This window comes from Neovison vison, chromosome 11, assembly GCF_020171115.1.
Source record: "Neovison vison isolate M4711 chromosome 11, ASM_NN_V1, whole genome shotgun sequence".
Lineage (NCBI taxonomy): Eukaryota > Metazoa > Chordata > Mammalia > Carnivora > Mustelidae > Neogale > Neogale vison.
The window spans coordinates 3,347,741-3,368,940 of NC_058101.1; the positions used below are offsets into that span (position 1 = coordinate 3,347,741).

The following is a 21,200-nucleotide window of genomic DNA, read 5'->3' on the forward strand; positions in this document are numbered from 1 at the left end:
TCATGACCTTAGCCGAAAGCAGATGCTCAAATGATTGGGTCAACCAGGTACCCCAGGAATTGTGTCTTTTTAACCATTGTATCCGCAGGTTTATATTTTCCAGATTTCTCTCATTTCTTCCACCTATGCACTTTGGTTCCATCCAGGTGGGCTATCCAGAGCGTGGTGAACTTGTCCCTGTCATTCTCCCTCTCTCCATTACTTTCCCTTGAAATCACATATTTCCCTACATCTCACTTGTTCTTCAAAGTTCTGCCACCTAGCACCCCATCCAGGAACACTTCCCTGGTTACAAAGTGCAAAACTCTTTGGAGCCTTCGTACAATTCGGTCACACTTAACTGGACTTATATGTTAGATCCCTTTTTGATAGTCTTCTTCTCTTCCTTATAGCACATAGGAAGAGATTATGTATTATGCATCTGTGTACCCTTAATTCCTACTTCTTAACACTAGTACCATGGAATAAACATTTAAAGTATAAATAAATGCCCACTAATCTCCAGTTTTAAAAACTCATATGTCAGATATACTAATCATTGTCTTGGAGTCTCGCTCCCTGACATGGCTTCTCTCTTTCCCTTCTGTCCTTTTCCTGATTACCTCCTTAAAGAGATATTTCAAATATCGTACCCTCCATGGTTGCCTTCATGAACCCACTGACATACTCTGACTCCTCCCTCACTCTCCTTTTCCTGTATGCTTCATTATTATATTATATTATATTACAATTTCATATTACTTTATAGATGTTAACATATCATGTTGGTTATTTTCAGAATATTTCAAGGATATTTATTTTGTCTCCTAAAACCACTTCTAAGTTCTGGACAGAAGCTTTCCAATAGGAGTCTCTGTTGGGATGGACATGGTCTGTATATCTGCTATGCAGCAAAATACTCACTAGTCATGAGCACTTGAAAAGTGGCTAGTGTAACTGAGGAACTAAAATTTCAATTTTACTTAATTTTACCTAATTTATATGTAAATAACAACATGTGGCTAGAGGCTATTGTATTGGACAATGCAGTTTTCAATGCCAAAGAGAGACTATTTTAAATTATTACTCTTCCCTAATGTGTCTGGTACCTAACAGGAAGCAATGCCTCGTGTTTATAAGGTATTTTACAATTAATATATAAAATACAATTAAATACAGAACCTACTTGTTTCAGAATTACTCTTTGATGCAGGTGACATAAATAGCATTAAACCTATTTTTTAGGTATAGTAACCAAGAGGGTAATTGATTAAAGCAAGGCCGTATGGAAACGGTAGATTATTAAAAAAAAATCCTAGTCCTTTTCTTTTCAAGGTTATGTTGACCATCAATAAAGTCTACCAACAAATGGAATTGTTAAACTAAGAATTTACTTAGATGGTAGAATCTTCATTAACTGGCCTTCTATTTACACATTCCAAAAACACTCCCTGGAGTGTTTTTGGACCCGTGCTGTGAACCGGCCACAAGTGGTGAATATGCGATCCTCGCTCAGCGGGGGTGATCAGCGGGGGGTGCTCAGCGGGGGGTGCTCAGCAGGGGGGGTGCTCAGCGGGGGGCGGGGCTGGGAGTGGTGGTGAGTGACGGTCGGGGAGCAGGTAAGTAAAGGAACACAGGTGGGAAAGGTGCTCTGTAGGGTACAGGCTGGGTGGTTAGGTAGAGAGGAACGCGGGAAGTCTCTTCAGATCAGGTCACTGGAGCGGCGTCCTTGCGGGTAGAAGATGCGAACTGAGAACTAAGGATGGGGAGAGCTGGAAACCGGTTCTCGGAGCCGGAGCAGCAAGTCCTGAGGTGAGAGGGAGCCGGTGAACTTGAGGGACAAGGAGGCTCGTGCGGCGAGAGCGTGATGCACTGAGCAGGGGCTTAGTCTGCTCCGGCTGTCAGGACAACAGGCCCAGAGTGGGGCACTTAAGCGCAGAAACCTACTTTCTCCCAGGTTCAGAGGCCGGAGCTCCGAGGTCAGGCTGCCCAGCAGGGTCACGTTCCGGTGAGGACGCTTCTCACCTTGCCGTCAGCTCCCTTTCTGCACCGCCTTTGCGTGGTGCGCGTTCACGGAGAGGGATCTTCAGTTGATCAGTTTTGGTTTACGGTCACTTCTGGTGCTAACAGGGTCCGTAGCAGGGTTATGCGACTAAACGGGATTAGAAAGAAAAGAGGACTTCGGCCATGTCATGCCTGGTAAGGAATTTGGATTTTATTTAAAGAGCAAAGGAAAAACATATAAAAATGGGAAAATCATAAGTATTCACTCAGCTTTCTCTCACCTTCTAAAAAAATGTATTCATCCAGCAGACATTTACTAGCTCCTGTATAAGAGAGACAGCATGCCAAGCTCTAGGACCACAAGGTTCAGTCCCAGGTTAAAAATAAACTCATGGAAAAGCAGTCTTTCCAACAAGGGTTTGGGAACAACACTGACTCCTACCTTGCAATATATAGAAAAATTAATCGGAGATAGACCACAGACTTTAATGTAGAAGCTAAAGCTACAAAGCTTGTAGAAGTAAACACATGAGCACTCTTCATGACTTTTAGGTAGGCAAAGAGTTCTTAGAAAGGACAAATATGTATAACAATGCATTAACTGTCAATCAATTATAATATAACATGCAATATAATATAATATGTATTACAATTAAGTACAATATACTATAATGTATATAATACAATTATTGAAAATTGGACCATCAAAATTAAAAAAAACTTTTGCTTATGGAAAGACACTTAAAAATAAAAAGACAAGTGACATACTCAAAGAAAATATTTACAATGTGTTAATCCAATAAAGAATTGTAACTACCATATATAAAAAAAAGTCTTACAACTGAATACTAAAAGTACATAAAAATATAGGCATAAAAATATGGGCAAACAGACACGATAAAAATATAACAATGGTCAAAAAATATACCTGAGAAGATGTTCATCATTAGTCATTGGGGAAGTGCAATTTCCCTGCACTCATTGACTAAATGACTAAAACAAAAGGTAGGCAATACCAAATGCTGGTGGTGGTATAGGACAAGACAACTCTCACATTTCCAGTGGAACTGTAAAATGGTATAACCAGTTTAGTAGATCCTGATACAGTTAAATATACACCTACCCTATAACCTAGCAATTCTACTCCTTTGTGTTTACCCAAAGTAGATTAAAACACATATTCAACAAATACTTGTACATTCATGCCTGTGGTATCTTCATTCATAACACTCAATAACTAGAAACGATCAAGTGTCCATCGACATAAAAATAGATCCCAACGTGTGTTATATTCATTTGATGGAAGATAGTAGCAAAAATGCTGATATATTCAGCATCGTGGATGAATCACAACAATAGCACACCGAGCAGAAGAAACCAGCATGAAAAGCTACATGCAGTGTGATTGTGTTTGTATGAAGTTCAAGTGCAAGCAATAATAATTTATAGTGATAAAAACTGTAAAATAAAGTTCCAGGGACGGGTGAGGATGGTTGACTGGAAAGGAAACCGTCAAGGAGTAAGAGGCGTCTCCATCCTGAGAGGCTTGTGCTTCCGTAAGTGTGCTGTTGGTCGGAAGTCGTCCAGCCCCACACATAATGCTCTGCACATTCTACTGTGTGTAACATATATAAAATAAAAAATAAATTTCCTAGTAACGTATGATGAGTAATAGGAGGGAAATGCAAAGAAGCATCTGACTGAAACGCGGAAAGGAATCAGGAGTGAAGTTTCTCATTGAATCCTTCGGGAACCCATGCTGGGCGCAGACATGCAGAGCCGGACTGACTGGACGGTGGTATTTCACTCGACCTGGGCCATGGGCCAGGCTCAACGGTAGGAGACTTCTGACTTCTCTTTCCACCTTTTAAGCACACACAGCTACTCCAGTAACTACCAGGAGACTCTGATCTTAAGAAAAAGGTAGATCAAAACTTGTGACGAGATCTGAATTCTCTCATTAGTGGCATCTGCTGACGTTGTCAGGTCCTGAGTTTGAGCTCTGCTGGATGGAGAATTTTCCATTTTGGACTCATTTATGTGGTTCTGTTGAAGCCGGAGAGTGCTGACCCAGTGCTGGGGCAAGCCTCAGCTGTTCAGCCGTATTATTAAGGGAAGGGCCATTCAGCTGTAGTCAGTTTGGGAAGGGGGGGGATGTACATTTTTTATGTGTTTGCTTGCTAATTTTAAGTACATGCATAAGGATAGTGGTTGAATACTAGCTTTAAGTTCAAAGTCAAAATGAGGCAAATTAAAATAAGAAGGCCAGACATCCGATTAAAATATTTTCAGCGTTTTAAGGAAAATGCTGGATAATACAATGAACTCTGCACAAGGGAAAGCAACCGTCTGCTCCTCCTTGCTCCTTTCTCCCCCTTCCTCAAACTCCAGTGTGCTTTTGCATAAAATATTTAATATAGTTCTTGTAGTGACTTTGAAAGATGGAACATCAAATATTTACTAATTAAAAAAACAAAACACTAAAGATTAACTTGCCCATGTTTTCATGGCTAAGAAGTGTTGATGACACCAGAATTGGAACCCTTATCTACACCTACTGCAGAGCTGTGAGTCTCTCTACATAAAAGACACACTTTTTTAAAAAAGATTTTTTTTTAAATTTATTTGACAGAGAGAGAGAGAGAGAGAAAGAAAGAGAGCACAGAGGGAGAAGCAGACTCTCCTCTGAGCAGGGACCCAACTCAGAGCTTGATCCCAGGACCGTGGAATCATGACCTGAGCTGAAGGCAGACACGTAACCAACAGAGACACCCAGGCACCCCTAAGAGACACACTTTTAACACAGAATTCCTTCCACAGTTGGGGGTGAAGGCTCCTGCTATGGCATTACACTTGTTCCCAGTCCCGTCAGGCTGGTTCCATGTACGTGGAGCCCAAGCATTCTCGAATGGGAGGCTGCCTCTGCTTTCTCCTGTGCGCGCTGGCAAGGGGTCAGCATCTGCTTGGCCTGTGGTGATTGTTGTCCGGACTTGGCATTTTACATTTCATTGCCTGGTGACTTCATAACATTATGACTCAATCTATTTGGAAAGCCTCTAAATTTGGTTCTTCCTCCCATCTAACCTGGCCAGTCCAAAAACGGTGGCTCATTGACTGCAATGTGACGGGTCCTCAGAGAGCGCAGAGAAGGCAGTTCTCGTGTCCCTTTGGAAATCATTTCAGCATATGGCTTACCTACTTAGATTTCACTGAAGCTAATTTTAAAAGAGTTTGCATTCTTTGGGCAAATAGACAAGAAGGGACCCCCGAAGGGCGGTGGTGGTCATTAGACAACCGCACAGTGTGGATATAAATGAAGCTGTGTGGCACTCACACATGCTGTACATGTATTTTTCAAAACCTTGAGACCTCATAACTCTTCTTCTAGTCAACACAAAGTGTTAAATTTCCCTAAGTCTTATTTTTCTTATCTTTAAAATAAAGACATTGAACCTGTTGATTTTTAAGATCTTTTCCTACAGAAACATTTCCTTTTCTATACTGCAGTATGCTATGCCTATATATTTTTGTGTTTCTTAAAAATACAGAAGTGTAAATAGGATGGATTCAATATTTCATTTGTTCATGTTTTCCCATTCCACAAATATTTATTGAGAGCCTACTTAGTGCTAGGGACTCTGTTGACTCAGGTGCAACAAAGACAAATAAAGCATGGGGCCTGCCCTCAGAGAGAGAGATTGTTGCATAAAGTTGGATAAAACTCTACTGTACAGAAGGCTGGAGCCATTCTCACGGGGAACATTCTTCTCAGAGATAACAGATGACAACTGCTCTTCCTTTCATCTCAAAACTCATGAAAGGTCCATTTATTTCACAAGCCAACGGGCACACGTCCCTTTAGCAATGCTTATCTATTGTGTAACTTCCTCATAACCAGGAACGTCTTTTTTTCCTCTTTCTTCTTCCCTTTTTTTTTTTTTACATAAATGAATAACACAGGAGACAACCAATAGCCAGTTTATACTCCCTGCTGTCCTTCTAAAGCTTCATAGCCCAAAATAAAGGTGCTGCGGAGGTGGAGAACCCAATTTCCATTCCAAGATTCGCACAGTGGGTTTCAGTCAATTAAAATTTCTGTTCCTAAGATACAGTTGCTTATGGAGGCAAGTAGCACCCACATTATCTGGAAAGAGTGATCTTGGTCTAGAAGAATGGTCTTTCCCCAATACCCACTGAGACCCCAGTCAAAGGATCCTGTTCTGTTACCGCTACAGGATACCATAAGGCTGATTTCATCTCCTTGCTCAGGCATCAACTTCTTCTTATTACCTGGGTTTTGACTCCTCTAAGCAGCACAACAAACATCTTATGGGGGAAACAACATGTTTGTCATTCTTTTTATCCTCACTAATGCATTGGAAGGAGGCCATCTGGCTGCCTTTTGGGTAAATCCATTTTATAACAAGATTTTTTGTGTACGATTCAGTAATTAAACCCCTTTGGATAGAGTTCAAGATGGACCTGCCTTATGCTGAATTTTGCTTTAGAGCAAACTGTTAGTCACAGGTGCCAGTGAATTTATAAATCAGGATGAGAAATCTCTTCTAGATTTTGGAAGATTAGTCATCTTCTTGAATTTCCTTTCACCTTAGGTGCACTCTTCTTCAGAGGTGAGCAAGGTGAGAATGTGATTAGAATTGCCCCTGGTCTGACATGGCTAAGATTAGCTGTCTGCTGGCTAGCCTAAATGTAACCTCCCAGAACTGAAATGCTGAGCTGAAGACAGGAGGGTATTGATGTTACTCATTGCTATAGACACCATAATAGACTTATCTGTTCACTCATTCATTCAGTAAATATGTACTAGCCGAGGGTACAGAAATAACTAGAAAGGCTTGTGAACTCATTAAGACATGATTTTTTAGAGACCCAATATTCTTTTGTTGTTGTCATTCTTCTGTGGGGGCTTCAGTTGTCAAAGTGTGATATGACATAACATCACCTTTGGGTACTTTCTAAGAATAATTTATTCCTTATGAATGAATTACCCTGCCATCTCAAACTCAAAAAATACAAATCAGTACAAAAATATGGTTAAAAGTCAAGTGCTCAGTCATGTTTTTCTTGATATCTTGTGAGAAAATGTTCAGCTTCTTGGCTTGCTGTGCTCCCAATTTCCTTTGCCATGAGTCATGGAAAGTTAATATTCAGTTTGAGACTTTTCTTCTGGCTGCTGATTCCTATGAAAATCCCTTGAAAAACATCATCAATTTGATTAGACACCATTTGCCTTTCTTCTTGTTTCCACATTTTCCCACTTCTTCCTTCCTTCCCCCCTCCCTCCCTTCCTCCCTTTCTCTTTCTCTCTCTCTCTTTCTTTTTATTTTAGATTTTACTTATTTGTCAGAGAGAGAGAGAGAGTTAGAGAGAGTGAGCGCACAGGTAGGGGGACCAGCAGGCAGAGGGAGAAGCAGGCTCCCCCCTGAGCAAGGAGCCTGATGAAGGACTCCATCCCAGGACCCTGAGATCATGACCTGAGCTGAAGGCAGAGGCTTAACCCACTGAGCCACCCAGGTGTCCCTGCACCCACTTTTGGTTGGTGAGATAAACCATTCTCAGTAGGCCTCTGTGTTCTCTCAGCTATGATAGAGTTATGATGTCGTTCACATCAGCAACACTGAGGGTTTGTCTGACCAGGAGAGCAACCCTTTATGACAGTTAATTGGGTAACAATTCACTTTTATATCAAGCTAAGTTGTTTGCATCTTTTAAATAGATAATTAGCTTAGAACCTCTCCTCAGGCATAAGAATAGTCTGCTTTAGGAAGAGTAAGGTATTTGAGCTCTGGTATTTTCTGGGCATAGATTTGCTTTTGTTTTGAACACCCATGAATTGTCACTATGGTCTAGTCTCCTTGAGCAGAGACAGAAAGTTCCCCAGTTCCTGAAGATTCACCAGATGGTTCCAGACTTCAGAAAACAAGTGGTGACTTTGGTCTCTTTGTGGCTTCCGGGTTGACTGACGCAAGTCAACCTCCACAAAAGGACAGCTGATATTTATAGTTAGGGAGAAATGTACTATCTGACTTAGGTCTAGACTCTGCAAGAACTAAAGGGGTAACAATGGGTTTGGGGGCATAAGACCAATGGTTGGAACTATAATCAGGGTCATATTTGGAAAAGGTTTTTATCTTCCTCTCACTGAGGTTCTTAAAATCTGATAATATACTTGTGATTCACTTTGAAACTTCCTGAGAACAAACTTCATCATGAGGTTTATAAGGCATTTTTTTGTTCTGGTTGGGTCCTATATCCAAAGAGAAAATTATCTAAGTAGAAGCCAAGACATGCTGCCATCCAGACATGTTTCTAGAGAGGCAAATTACCACAGGTGCGAAAACTTCTCAAGAGCTCCCTGAGTTTAGAAAAAATTAAAAATAGTTCATTGCAATATTGTGAGATATATTTTTGTCACACACTCTTGTGCATACTACAGCATGATTATTTCAAAGGCTTGTCAAACTGATCTTGTGTTCACAGGATTTTTGTGTAGTAGTAAATTTTATTTTATTTACTTAATTTAATTTAATTTTGTTTATTTTATTTTATTTTATTTGGCTTGTGGTTTTGGGTCTTCTTGGCCACAATAGATTGTTCTTTGTGTAAGGTGTGGATATTGGAAGGGACTGAGAGACATATTGATGAATTTTACAACTTGCTAGCTGGAAGCCTTCCTTGCTAGTGAGAGTAAATTCCAAGGATTCCCCTGTGGAGCGTAGTCTTAGGAACATGTGCTTCCTTCAGTAAGAGTAAGACAGCTCTCTCAGACTGAGGCAGCCAGTGCTAATGATCTGGGCTTCCATCAGTGGAAACTGAGTCAATGAAGTCTAAAGTGAAAAGGGTTGAAAGGCACAGTGAGTGTTTGAAATTGCAGACTTAATGTATATCAAGAGCATTGCCTGTGCTGGTCAAATTAGTGACCAGAACAACACAGTGCATCACTGGGTAAATGAATGACCTGTTTTTCCAAGAGTCAACCTGTTAAGGCAGTACCACCAGGAGAATAGCAGGTGGGGCTGCAGATAAAGGACTGTAAGACTTTTCTCCCCTCTGGCAGAACCGGCAGAAATGCCATTGATGGAAGAGCCACCATCACATGAAGAGGCCAGTAGTCTTTGAAGGCTAATAGATTTTTAGTTTTTATATTTCTTCTTATAATATAAGATACATTAAACTATGCATTTAAATTTTATTTGAATTCAACAATATACAGAGGTTTTAATTAAAACAGGTGTTCATCGATCACACCTGTTCTCCATCCCTGAGTTCTACTTCTCAAGAACATCTATATAATAACTGTTTCTTCTGGTATTCCTCTACACTTACCTAAAAAGCAGAATAATCATGTCATTTCTTGATTGAAAAATTTTAGACTTTATGGTTTGATTTCTTACTACAGATAATAAATATTTACAACCATGCCTCCTGCACTCCTCTCACAGGTGTACAAGTTACCTTCTTCTGTCACTCTAATATGGCTGTTTTGCCACTTTTGGTTAAGCCAATATTTAGTATTTACTTCATTGTTATCACATAGATGTCATCAATTGCTGAGTCATTCGATATAATAAAGTGGCTTTCTTGTATTTGTACAATTTTTGCATTTTTGTCTTTTCTAAAGTTAATTCTTCTTAATTCATTTTTATGCATTATTAACTCATAAAAATCTGTGAAAGAACTGACCAAACACATTAAATAAGCTATCTATTTTTTTCTTTGAGTTTTTATATTTCTCCAGGAACTTTTAATTTTCTTTTTCAAATCTTGTCTATCAATTGCCAGATCTTCTGGGATTTTTTCACAACCATCTTGTACTTTTTTGCCTTGGATTTTACATTGCTTTCATGTTTTCTGTATTTTTGATTCATTCCCTAATTCTGTTGGAGTGCATTCTCCAGTAGTTTTCTGCAAAAGGTTGCATAAGAGACTGATGTTCTGAAACATTGCATATCCGAAGGTACCTCTATTTTATTTTCTTTGTCATTGGTACTTGGGCTATGGGATTCTGGACTGTACGTTATTTTTTCACTATCTCCTATTTTAGCATTGCTGCTAAGAAGTCTCATACTGTTCTGATTACTGTTCCTTGGTAAATTCCTAGACTTTTTTTGTCTCTCTGAAAACTTTTTTCTTTCTTTTTCCTCCCTCCTCCCTCCCTCCCTCCTTTCCTTCCGTCCTTCCTTCCTTCCTTCCTTCCTCTCTTTATCTCTCTGTCTCTTTTTTCCATTCCCAGTGTTCTTGTTGAGATCTTTAAATCTGAAATCACAAACACATGTTATTTTTTAAAAATATTTTATTTATTTATTTGACAGAGAGAGAGAGAGATCACAAGTAGGCAGAGAGGCTGGCAGAGAGAGAGGGAAGCAGGTTCCCTGCTGAGCAGAGAGCCTGATGCTGGGCTTAATCCCAGGACCCTGAGATCATGACCTGAGCCGAAGGCAGAGGCTTAACCCACTGAGCCACCCAGGTGCCCCACAAACACATGATCTTAAAAGAGATCTACAAAATGGAAAACTTACTTGTATTTTGTGTTCAATAACTTTGTCTTTGGTTCTTTTTAAGTATTATTTTTCTAAAACCCTTATAAATTGCATGTTGACCTCCCAGACTAATCCTTTTCTGACCTCCCCCCCTCCCCATTTGTTTTTTACTTTGGGCTCTATTTTCTGAGTCAATTCTTCAACTTTATTTTACAACATTCTTACCGGTTATTTATATTTTATATCTTCTCTCAGATTTTAAGTTCCAAAAGCACTTTCCCATTATCTGATTGTTTTCCATTTATGTTATCCTGTCCTTATCACATGGCTGCAAACTCACTCCTCACCTCTGTAGGAATACTAATCGAAGAGTTTTCTGCTGGTCTTTTTTTTGGAGGAGCGGGTCCTCTTCTTTTATGTTAAATTCTCTCTTCCAGTGTCAGGTTTTTCTTTCTATTAAGGAGATGAGATGTACAGCTGCTTCTAGAAGTACAGAGGATTATTCTAAATTTTCCTCTTAATTAAAATAAACTTATGAAAAAATTATATAAAATTTAATTAAATACTTTCTAGGCCTGCATGAAAGAAAGAGACCAAAAACAAAGTGGAGGAACCCTTGAAGGTAATTTGCCTTAAGTTTGACTTCAGCATATATCAAGTTTTTACTTTTCCCCAAATTTTACCATTCTTTAAGGCTATGAAAAACAGATGGGTTGGGTAAAGATTAAGGAAGAGGAGCAAATACCAACAGAATTCTTGGTGGATGGAGTTCTGGAGACTCTTGGTCTACTGGGAACAGGGAAGGCTTTCTACCACTTAGCGACAGAAATTTAGTGGAATAATCTTTTACTTTCCTCCCACCCAAACCTTTTCTTAGGGGTAAAGTGAGCCAGGTTTTCCATAGGTGATAGCTTCTTTTATATTTTTATTTTTATTTTTTTAAAAATTTTTATTCTTTATAAAAATATATTTTTATCCCCAGGGGTGATAGCTTCTTTCATTTTCCAACTTGAATATGTCATGTTTCAATATGGATATTTTTTGTGTTTTTTGTTGTAATAAGCATGAGATACTTCTTTATGAAATGTTATATAAAATCTCCTATTTGATGCTTATTCAGACCTTTCTTAGTAACTGAATCATTTATTCTTTCCAGGAAACATGGCTAAAGAGGGGAGATTTTCTTTCTTCATACTAATGACAGGTTCTTATATTATTTCCCTTTTGTTGATTTTCTTTTAAACAAAATTTAAAATATATTGTTTCACAAAGTAGCCAAGAAAAAGAGAAATTTTCCCTCATCCTCTGAGTGTAAAAGAACAGTAATAATCTAATATCGAGAGCCTTTAGGTTAGTGTCTAGCTTACAAGTACTTCAGAAACACAGTATTAGAAAAGAGGAAACATGTCTCAGCAAGCAGGTGGTTGTACAAGAAAAGAATGTCTATAATGGCTGGTCTACATTTCTGGAAGCCAGAAACACTGTGCTAACACAGCCTTAATATAGCTGCAGCACACAGTACAGTATGACTTAATGATCAAGCAATAAATAACAAAGAAAAAAATAAGCTATAGGTGGTACATAACCAAGTGTGAAATAGAAGTCCTGAACTACGGAGCAGAACTTAGCCAAGTAGCTTCAGCACTTTTGCAGGACTGTGAGATCTCTGGATTGAACTGAAAGCTTTTTCAGAAAAGAAATTGTATCTATATCATCTATATCTATATCTCTTGATAAACATGTTTATTCACATACACTCTATTGTGGCAGAAGTTGTTTCTAATTGGCCATTATTACCCATTCAATCATTTGCTTTTTTATTTTATTTTATTTTTATTTATTTTTTAAAAAGATTTCATTAATTTATTTGACAGACAGAGATCACCAGTAGGCAGAGAGGCAGGCAGAGAGAGAGGGGAAAGCAGGCTCCCCCCAGAGCAGAGAGCCCGATGCGGGACTTGATCCCAGGACCCTGAGATCATGACCTGAGCTGAAGGCAGCAGAGGCTTTAACCCACTGAGCCACCCAGGTGTCCCTCAATGATTTACTTTAAAACCTTAACTGAGTGCCTGCTCTGTGCCCAGTCTTAAACCTGGCACAGTGGATGCAGAGATGTCCCAAAGTTCATGGTCCAGTAGTAGAGACGAACAGCAACTTTCCCATTATCACTATAGGATGTTGTGTTCTGTGGTGAAGGGAAGCAAAGGAGGCTGCTTAAGGAGGGCCACCTAAGCTAGCCTAGAGCCAAGAAACTTTCAGAGGGAGCGGATAGGAGGCCACATGAGAGAAGGCTAAGAGTGTATTTGTAGGGAAGGGAAGAAGCATATACAAAAGCATGAGAGACTTGGCTCAAATCGGCAACTTGAGTTGAGTGTATTGGTATATATGGTACAAGGACTAAGCAGGTAGACTTAGGTAAGATTATGCAAGGTGTCACCTGAAGTCACTGGGAAGCCATTGGCGGGTTTAGAAAGATCAACTTTGTGGCAGTGTAGCAAGTAGGTTAAAGGTGATTATAAGTGGATGTTGGAAGACCAGAAAAAAGGCTGTTACAGTAACAATGTGAGAACTAATGAAGTCTCAAAACAAGGTAATCACAGTTGATATAAACAGATATCCAAAATTTAAGAAATATTTTGAAAAGTAGGATTAACTGAAATTGATTGCAAATTTGATGTGGGATAAGGAAGTCAGGGAAAAGGATGAGTCAAAGATGAAGTTCAAGTCTCTGATTTGAGCAATGGGTATGGGTCCTGCCATGTAGGTAGTTAGGATAGTCTGAGAAAAGCAGCAGATGTTGAGCAAACTAATGGGTTCACTTTGAGGTGGGTTCTGGTTTTTTTGGCATCCAAGTGGAAATTCCCAGACGTGGTTGTACATAAAAAGCTAGAGGTCAGGAGGAGATCTGGGCTTTGACATGTACAATAGGGAGTTACTGACTAGAGATAGTAGTTGTTACCATTAGTATGGAAGTATTAGCTAACAAGATTGGTCAAGATAAATCTAGAGACATGTTGACTGTTCAGGAGCAGATAGAGAAAGAGTAGATTCTGAAAGTGACTCAGAAGGTCTAGCTGGTGAAGTCAGAGTACAACCGTATGAGAGTGACCCACCAGACAGCGGTTCAAAGAAAGAGCCTGGGTCACAGTGGTAATTGCTGAAATGTAGTCAAGTAAATTAAGGACTGAAAAGCTGAAAGAGTGATGATACAAATTATCATCCCAAATAGAATAAATCTGAAGAATAAAGAGACCATGATGGTTGTTTTATGGGTCAATTTGACTGGACCATGCAGTGCCCAGATATTTGGCTATACATTATTTCTGCATGTGTCTATGAAGTTGATTCAGATGGAATAACATTTGAATCATTAGACTGAATAAAGGAGATTGCCTTAATCCTTGGAAGTGGGCATCATCCAATCAGTTGAGTCTAAATAGAACAAAAAGAGGAGGAAGGGAGACTTCACTGTTTCTCCACCAGACTACTTGAGTGGGAATATTGGTTTCTGCAGCTCTGAATGGGATTCACACCACTGACACTCCTCATTCTCAGGTTTTTGACTTAGACTGGAATTTATACCATCAGTTCTCTTGGTTCTCAGGCCTTTGGACTTGGAGTGGAACCACACGGCCAGCGTTTCTGGGTTTCCAGCTTGCAGACCACAGATCTTCTCAGCCCCTATAATCATGTGAGTTAAATCCTTACAATAAATCCCTTCCCGTATCAATCGTCTCTATATCTACATCATCTCTATCTATTTGTCTATCTGTCATCCATCTATCTGTCTATTTAATCAGTCTGTCTACACATTCTGCTGGTTCTGTTTCTCTGGAGAGTCCCGACTAACACAGGGGTTGTTACTGATAATTATGATAGGGCCACAAACATAAACTGGATGTTCTCCAGGAAAACCAGTATAATATGGTCATTCTACATTTGGAAGAATTATTTCAATGAAGTAGTCAGAGTGGTGGCTTTACATGGCAAGAGTAAAAGAGTGAACTGAATGATAAGAAATTAAAGTACCTGTGAATGTAGTTGTTTTGTTTTGTTTTGTTTTGTTTTTTAACTAGCTTCTATTTAAAGGGGAGAGACTGAGTGGGAATTAAGGGGTGGTAGGGGGTTAAAAGAAAACATTTGCCTGGCAGAGGCTTGAGCAAACCTGTATGCAAAAAAGAATGTGCCAACAAAGAGGAAGAAGTTAGAGAATTTACCAAAAGAGAGAATACACGATTGAACCCCTGTCGAATGGGAGCTGGAGGATATGGCAGGATTAGCTTTCAAAAGGACTATAGAATATTTTTTTCTAGAGAGACAGGAGAAAAAAGAAATAGAAAGCAAATATAGCAAATGCGTGGGTGGGTGAGTGTGAGGTTGTCCAAGTTTCCACCTGATGGTCTCTGTTTTCTCGGTAAAGCATGCTAGGAGGCCTAGTGCGGAGTGTGGAGGATAGGATTACAGAACAGGGAGAGCAGGGGCAACAGGGAAGGCTACACAGTTATTCCGGAGAGTGAGAGACAAGCTGATTAGGAGCACCCCAGGATTTTCAGGCAATATTATGGGTGAACTGGACGTTGTTAACTCTCAGAGACATAGACCTACAGTTTCATGTTTTAGGCTCCCCCACCCATTTTAAGTAGTAAGGATTGTGGCATTGGTACCACAAACGAGTGCACAAAGGGGTGATTCAAATTCTGGATTATGGTCCCCATGGGAAATGGGAACAGGAGGAGGCTGACTGATGGGAAAGAATGGGGAAGTCAATAAACATCAGGTGTCACTGAAGTTAGGAGATGAAGATGTTATTAATAAAAACACAATAGCTAGAAGGATAGGAAGCTGTGTAGAGAGAGTGGAGGTAGAGCTTTAAGATTTCAGAGGTGTGTTCATTCTGGGCGATGGTGAAGTCCCAGCTGGGTCCATGGGTGCGTGTCTGCCGTGGAGATGAGCTATGTTCTGGAGTTGATGTTGGCTAATTCAGCCATGTGGATGTAGAATTCATTAGGAACTGTGATACAACGTAGAGCAGAGAGAGGAAAACCTTAAACCAAAGAGCAGTGAGATAATTGATGTCAACAAAAATATGGGGACGATATGGGTGACCTAGCCAGATATTTTTCCCAAAAATTTAGAGAAGTGAAGGTTCCGTGTGGCCAAGCGGAGTTGAAACTGCAGCGCTCCCTCTCAGTGCAATGCTGCAGTGGTCTTCTAGGTGTGTGGTATCATCAGACAGAGATTTTCACCCAGACACGAGATCTGGGAAACATTCTGTGGAGAGAATGGAAGGGTTTGCAAGAGTAAGAGGACTGGTCGTGAGAAAGAATGGAAGGGACCAGCTGGGTCTAACAACAACCAAGAACAAGGTATAACTGAGAGGTCAGGCTGCATTTTGGGAGGTGGACAAGGATATGAGGTGTTTATTGGAGCTTCTGCCTGGTTCTATCCTTCCCAGCTCCGGAAATCTATGTGTAGAGCGTGGGCTGTAAACTCCAAGACAGCAGAAATCATAGTGTTTGGTATGAAAGGAAGGAATGAGTGCATCCTGGGGTGCGGGGGGAGAGGGTTAACAGCAATAATGAAGAGCACAAGCTCTTAAGGCAGAGAGCTCGGAGTTGGGATCCTGGATGGGGAATCCTGAGCAATTGTTTAACTTTCTTAGTTCACAACTTCCTCGTCTATCGTTATCAGTTATGTTAGTAACCACACTTCGGAGTTTCTGGAAGCAGCTGGCGTCTGGGCAGCACCCAGTACTGGCAACTTTTAACCGTTTTATTTGTTGGGATGATATCTGGTGTGACAATAATTTGTAGTTCAAGCACCAAGGATTTTGCTTTTTTTTTGTTTTTGTTTTTTGTTTTTTAAGTAGGCTTCCAAGCAGAATAGTGGTTAAAAGTCCTAGAAACGGTACACCAGTCTCAGAATTAGTTAACTCTTTAGAAAGGGAGAATCCCTTCCTTGTTTTTAAATAAAAACTGCAACATTTCTACCCAGTTACTGTGACCAATATTTTTGGGTAAACCTTGGACAAATGGAGCAGGACTACAAGGATCCTCTTTTTATTCTGGGACTAGTACAAATATTTGTCCTTTTTCAAGTCTACTCTTACCCTGGAAAAAGGCAAAATATTGCCAGAGTGTGTGGCTGTGATTTCCAGTTAGTTTGTACCTTTCCTGAACTTTCTTTGATTTTGTAAACTCTTGAGCTCCAATGACAATTACTATCTACAGTGTTTGCTTTTCTCAGAAAAGTATACATGAGTTACAAAGAAGAAATCTTAACACAAAATTATTTTAAGTTATTTAAAGAATAGGAAATATTATACTGTGTCATATGCGCCCATGGAGAATTTGGGTGTGATCTGTATCAGGAAACCCACTTATCTTACCTAATCTTCTGTCTTATTTCCCTGGGTTTGCATTGGGATCTTGTGTGTTACTTGCAACTTGCCTTGTTTTTTTCCCCCCAAGTGATTCAAATTCCTTCTCTATTAGCCCTGAAAACATCTTTGTTGGGGACAAGTAGCATGTTCCTTCTCCAAAACTCAGTCTAATACCCTTAGAATGTACATGACTCATGGGACAGCAGGGGAAGCCTCTTCCAAGCCTTTTACACCATTTCTGGCCCAACCTACAGTTTCCTCAGGCTCTGATCCTTTTGCTCTTTTGCCTTAAAAATCCCCAGACTGCAAAATAGCTCCCACCCACCGGAACAACTTTCCTTGCAAGCCATCAAAATCCACTCTGATCTTCCCAACGCGGGGAGGTGACTTGATTCTTCTCAGGGCTGGAAACCACCTCATGTCACTGGCTCTCCCAGCTCCCCAGCTGCGAGTGAGCTCCGGAGCTGTCTCAAGACTTTGCTCCAATGCTCAAGATCAAGTCTAACCTCCTCCAGATTTTTGATTTAAGCTGTGGGGTTTTCCAAAGAATTTATGTATTTGACATGAATATTTTAAATGTAAACTTGAGACATTGTTGTCAGCAGAGCTATGGCTGTGAATCTCTCATGTCTTCTCTTCTAGGTCTGTCTGTGCCACTGGACAAGGACGCCTCCGGAAAGCCCACACGGTACAGGAGGTCTGGACATGACGGCATAACAATGTTGCTTTGATGCTCAAGTCGCCAGTGGGTCACTGGTTGGCTTATCCAGCAGGAGTTTTTGCAAAAATTACTTCGATGAGAGTAAAGAAAAAATTCCAATTTTCTTTTCCTCCCCTGAAAGCTGTAGTAAGAATGAATCAATAAATAATTTTGATTATTTGATTATTTTAATTTTGATGAATTCATCCTAAAGAGAAATGTAAGGCCTTGGGTAGGGGAAGTTGCTGAAACCCTACTGAGGCAAATGCTAATATTGTTTTCAAGGTCAAAGACTAAAAAAACAGTAAAGTTAAATTTGGCTTATCTCTCCTTTGGCATGTGTTGAGAGTAGAGATTCAGGGACGTTTTCTCTCCTTTATATACAGATTGAGTTGTGTAGTCATGAGTTTATGCAATACTAACTAGCTTTAATCCAATGAGAAATAATACAATAATACATGATACAGCAAGACTATAATGCTTGGAACAACCAGAAAACCTGAAAAAAAAAATGTTCTCACTATGTTATGGGTCTAAAGAACCCTGCAGTATTAAGCAGAATGAGATAAAAATCTTTTAACTCTTTTCTTTCTGCTGCTCAATCTGCTACTTAACATCCTCTCTGTCATAAATGTTGAGTAATCTGTGAGGGAATTAGAATCTAAATCAGGCTTATGTAGTTGTACCTGTAAGTGCTAAACTTGCTTGGAACTAGATATAATTGAGCATTAAAGTTTTATTTTTCTTAAAATCTTTTCCCTGATTAAAAGACAAACTCATATACACACATTCACACATACATATATTCCCGTTAATGATTAGACAAGTATTTAGGTATGTGATTATTAGACTGTTGTGTGTGAGCAAAGAAAATAGGAGAAATTTAAAGCACTGAAGTAGTTTTAATGAAGGCATAGTATTTTATGTATATTATTTCTTCAAAAATGTCTCATAAAGGAAGGGAGAGAGGAATGACAATCATACTCATCTGAGGGTACTGGGGCCCAGTTTTACCTGAAGACCTCACGTGAATTTTATACTTTACTGTGTATTGATTGCTGTCTTCAACTTACTAAATGTGCAATGTCATTTACTTTAATGGTGTATTTATTTATTTGAGAGAGAGAACAGGAGGAGGGGCAGAGGGAGAGGGAGAGACTCTCAAGCAGATTCCCCGCTGAGTGTGGAGCCTGATATGGGGCTCGATCCCAGGACCCTGAGATCATGGCCTGAGCCAAAACCAGAGTTGGCTGCCTAACTGACTGAGCCACCCTGGAGCTCCATAATGTCTTATACTTACAATGACCTTTTAAGAGGAAGAGAAAATAATGCCCGCTTTTCCTCACCAAATCTCTAAGTAACATGAATTTTCCAGAAAGGTATGTTCGGTGTCTGTCCTCTAGTTTGTGCACGGCTGGGCACCTGGAGTGTTGCTCTTGTGCAAAGGGTCAAAGCTGTGGCTGAACAGAGAAATCACTAATGCACCTTTTTAAAATCACTGATGCCCAAGCTCCACTGAAGCCCAGTGAAATCTACATCTCTAGGAAGATTCTTAGCACTGATATTTTTACAAAGCTCCCCAGCTGAATCCAGTGGGTACCCAAGACAGACTCACTGCCGTAGCTAGAGACTTCCTCTAGTTTGAGGACCTTGGAGGACATTATATTCGATACTCCCTATCTTTATACCTGAAGACAGGTGTACCTGTTGTACCTCTCTTTGGATTTGTTTCCCTCATCCCCAGGACCCTGGGATAGCTGTTGAGTACCGCAGTGAGCTGATGGCTGGAAGCAGAAACTCAGGCTGCAGTGAAACCACACCTAGTGTACAGCCCAGTGAGATCCTGAAGATCAGCATCCAAGCCACTGATTCCACAGTGGAGAAAGAGAACTACTCATTTTAAACAGTTTGGACATGGTTTCCCCTCCCCGCATAGTAACTTCCTCCAACTAAAGAAAATTTCAATTTGATAAATTCCAAAAAGTGTTGATTTTTGAAAGTAATAATTATAATTTTATCAGTTTGACTTTTTAAAACCCCACCAATTTCTCCTACTCTATTTTCAGTATTTGCTGAAGGATGACATCCCCCTTGCCTTAATCATGTGCCAGATTACTCGTAAACCTGGACCATATGCCACTGCAATTTGCTGATGGGCCCAAGCTGTTTTGGTAGATAAAAAATCCGAGGGGATTAGAACGGCTCAGTCCTCGCTGTGAACAGAGCAACGGCGCTGGGGCGGCTACCTGCTCACTCCTCTGTCCCTGTGCACGCATCACTTGCTTCTCTTCCTCCAAGTCACTGGTGACCCCAGCACCGGAGATCACGTCAATGGCTGCAAAAGTGTATTTCACTCCAATGAGTCTTTCTGTAGACAGTCAGACAGAAACCAGGTTTCAGAGACACAGATCATGCAAGCCACGGGATAGAAATCACAATGTGCGGAAGTCAGAAATGCTCCCCCGGGTTTGGCTTTCGGATGGTCCCGGTGGGGTGAGCCCCCTAAATGGATGAGTGACGTAAAGCATCTTTTTCCATTATTTGACTCCGATTTTCTGCTCCGCACAGTTAATGGTGATGTTCTCCATCATCAGTGTTTGAGTGACTGCAGGTTCTTCTGCTTATAAAAAAGTGAGCCTCGATGATTTCACTTCAGAACCTCTGTGACTCTTGAAATCAGAATCAGACGGTTGATTTTTTTCTTTATTTTGAGAGAGAGAGTGTGTATGTGTGAATGGGGGTGGGGGCAGAGAGAAAGAGGAAGAGAGAGAAGCTTTTTTATTTAAGATTTTATTTATTTACTGGAGAGAGAGAGAGCATGCACGAGCGAAAGAGCACGGGCAGGAGGAGAAGCAGAGGGAGAGGGAGAAGCAGACTCCCCGCTGAGCAGGGAGCCCGATGTGGGGCTTGATGTCAGGACCCTGGGATCCGGACAGCCGCTTAACCAACTGAGCCACTCAGGTGCCCCAGAAGAGAGAGAAACCTAAGCAGGCTCCACGCTCAGCATGGAGCCCAACTCTGTGCTTGATCTCAAAACCCTGAGATCGTGACCTGAGCCGAAATCAGGAGCTGGATGCTTAACCCACAGAGCCACCCAGGTGCCCCTCTTCTCTGCATTTCAATGAGGGTTTTTCATCTGGTGTGTATTGTCTGGAGGGAATTTAGGTTTCTCCTTTTTCCAAATTATCACTTTATCTGCTATGTTTCCATCTTCTCCAGTTAGGAAAGAGGCTATAACACAGACAGAAACAACACTACTGAGGAAAGAACTATTTATATTTCTTATTATTTCACATCTGCCTTCATTGGTCTCATTCTCTCCTGCACTATAAACTTTTCCCATGTGGGTGTGAATATATATATGTATATACATACACACACACACACACACACACATATGTATATATATATATCATACCCATTCAGGGACCTCACAGGAATGACAAAGTTCCCATAAGCCTCTGCATGAAACAATCTGGGGACGGTAGGGGCAGATACATCCCTGAACTGGTGCTTACGACATTGGGTTGATTTCTCAAGTAGTCAGGCCAGAGCCGCGTGCCTTGTTCTGTGCCGGGTTCCAGAGGGTGGGTTATTATCTGGTCTCTCCCTGGCTTTCCCACATTGATATGGA

At 40.4% G+C, this 21,200-nt stretch overlaps 1 long non-coding RNA gene across 1 annotated transcript; it reads left to right on the top strand.

Annotated features, from left to right (window-relative positions):
* Window positions 1-1,624: 1,624 nt before the first annotated feature.
* Window positions 1,625-17,693, top strand: LOC122889780. The gene is made up of 3 exons (XR_006380964.1): window positions 1,625-1,791; window positions 14,089-14,175; window positions 17,509-17,693. It is a non-coding gene; the product is annotated as an uncharacterized LOC122889780 (long non-coding RNA).
* Window positions 17,694-21,200: the final 3,507 nt, after the last annotated feature.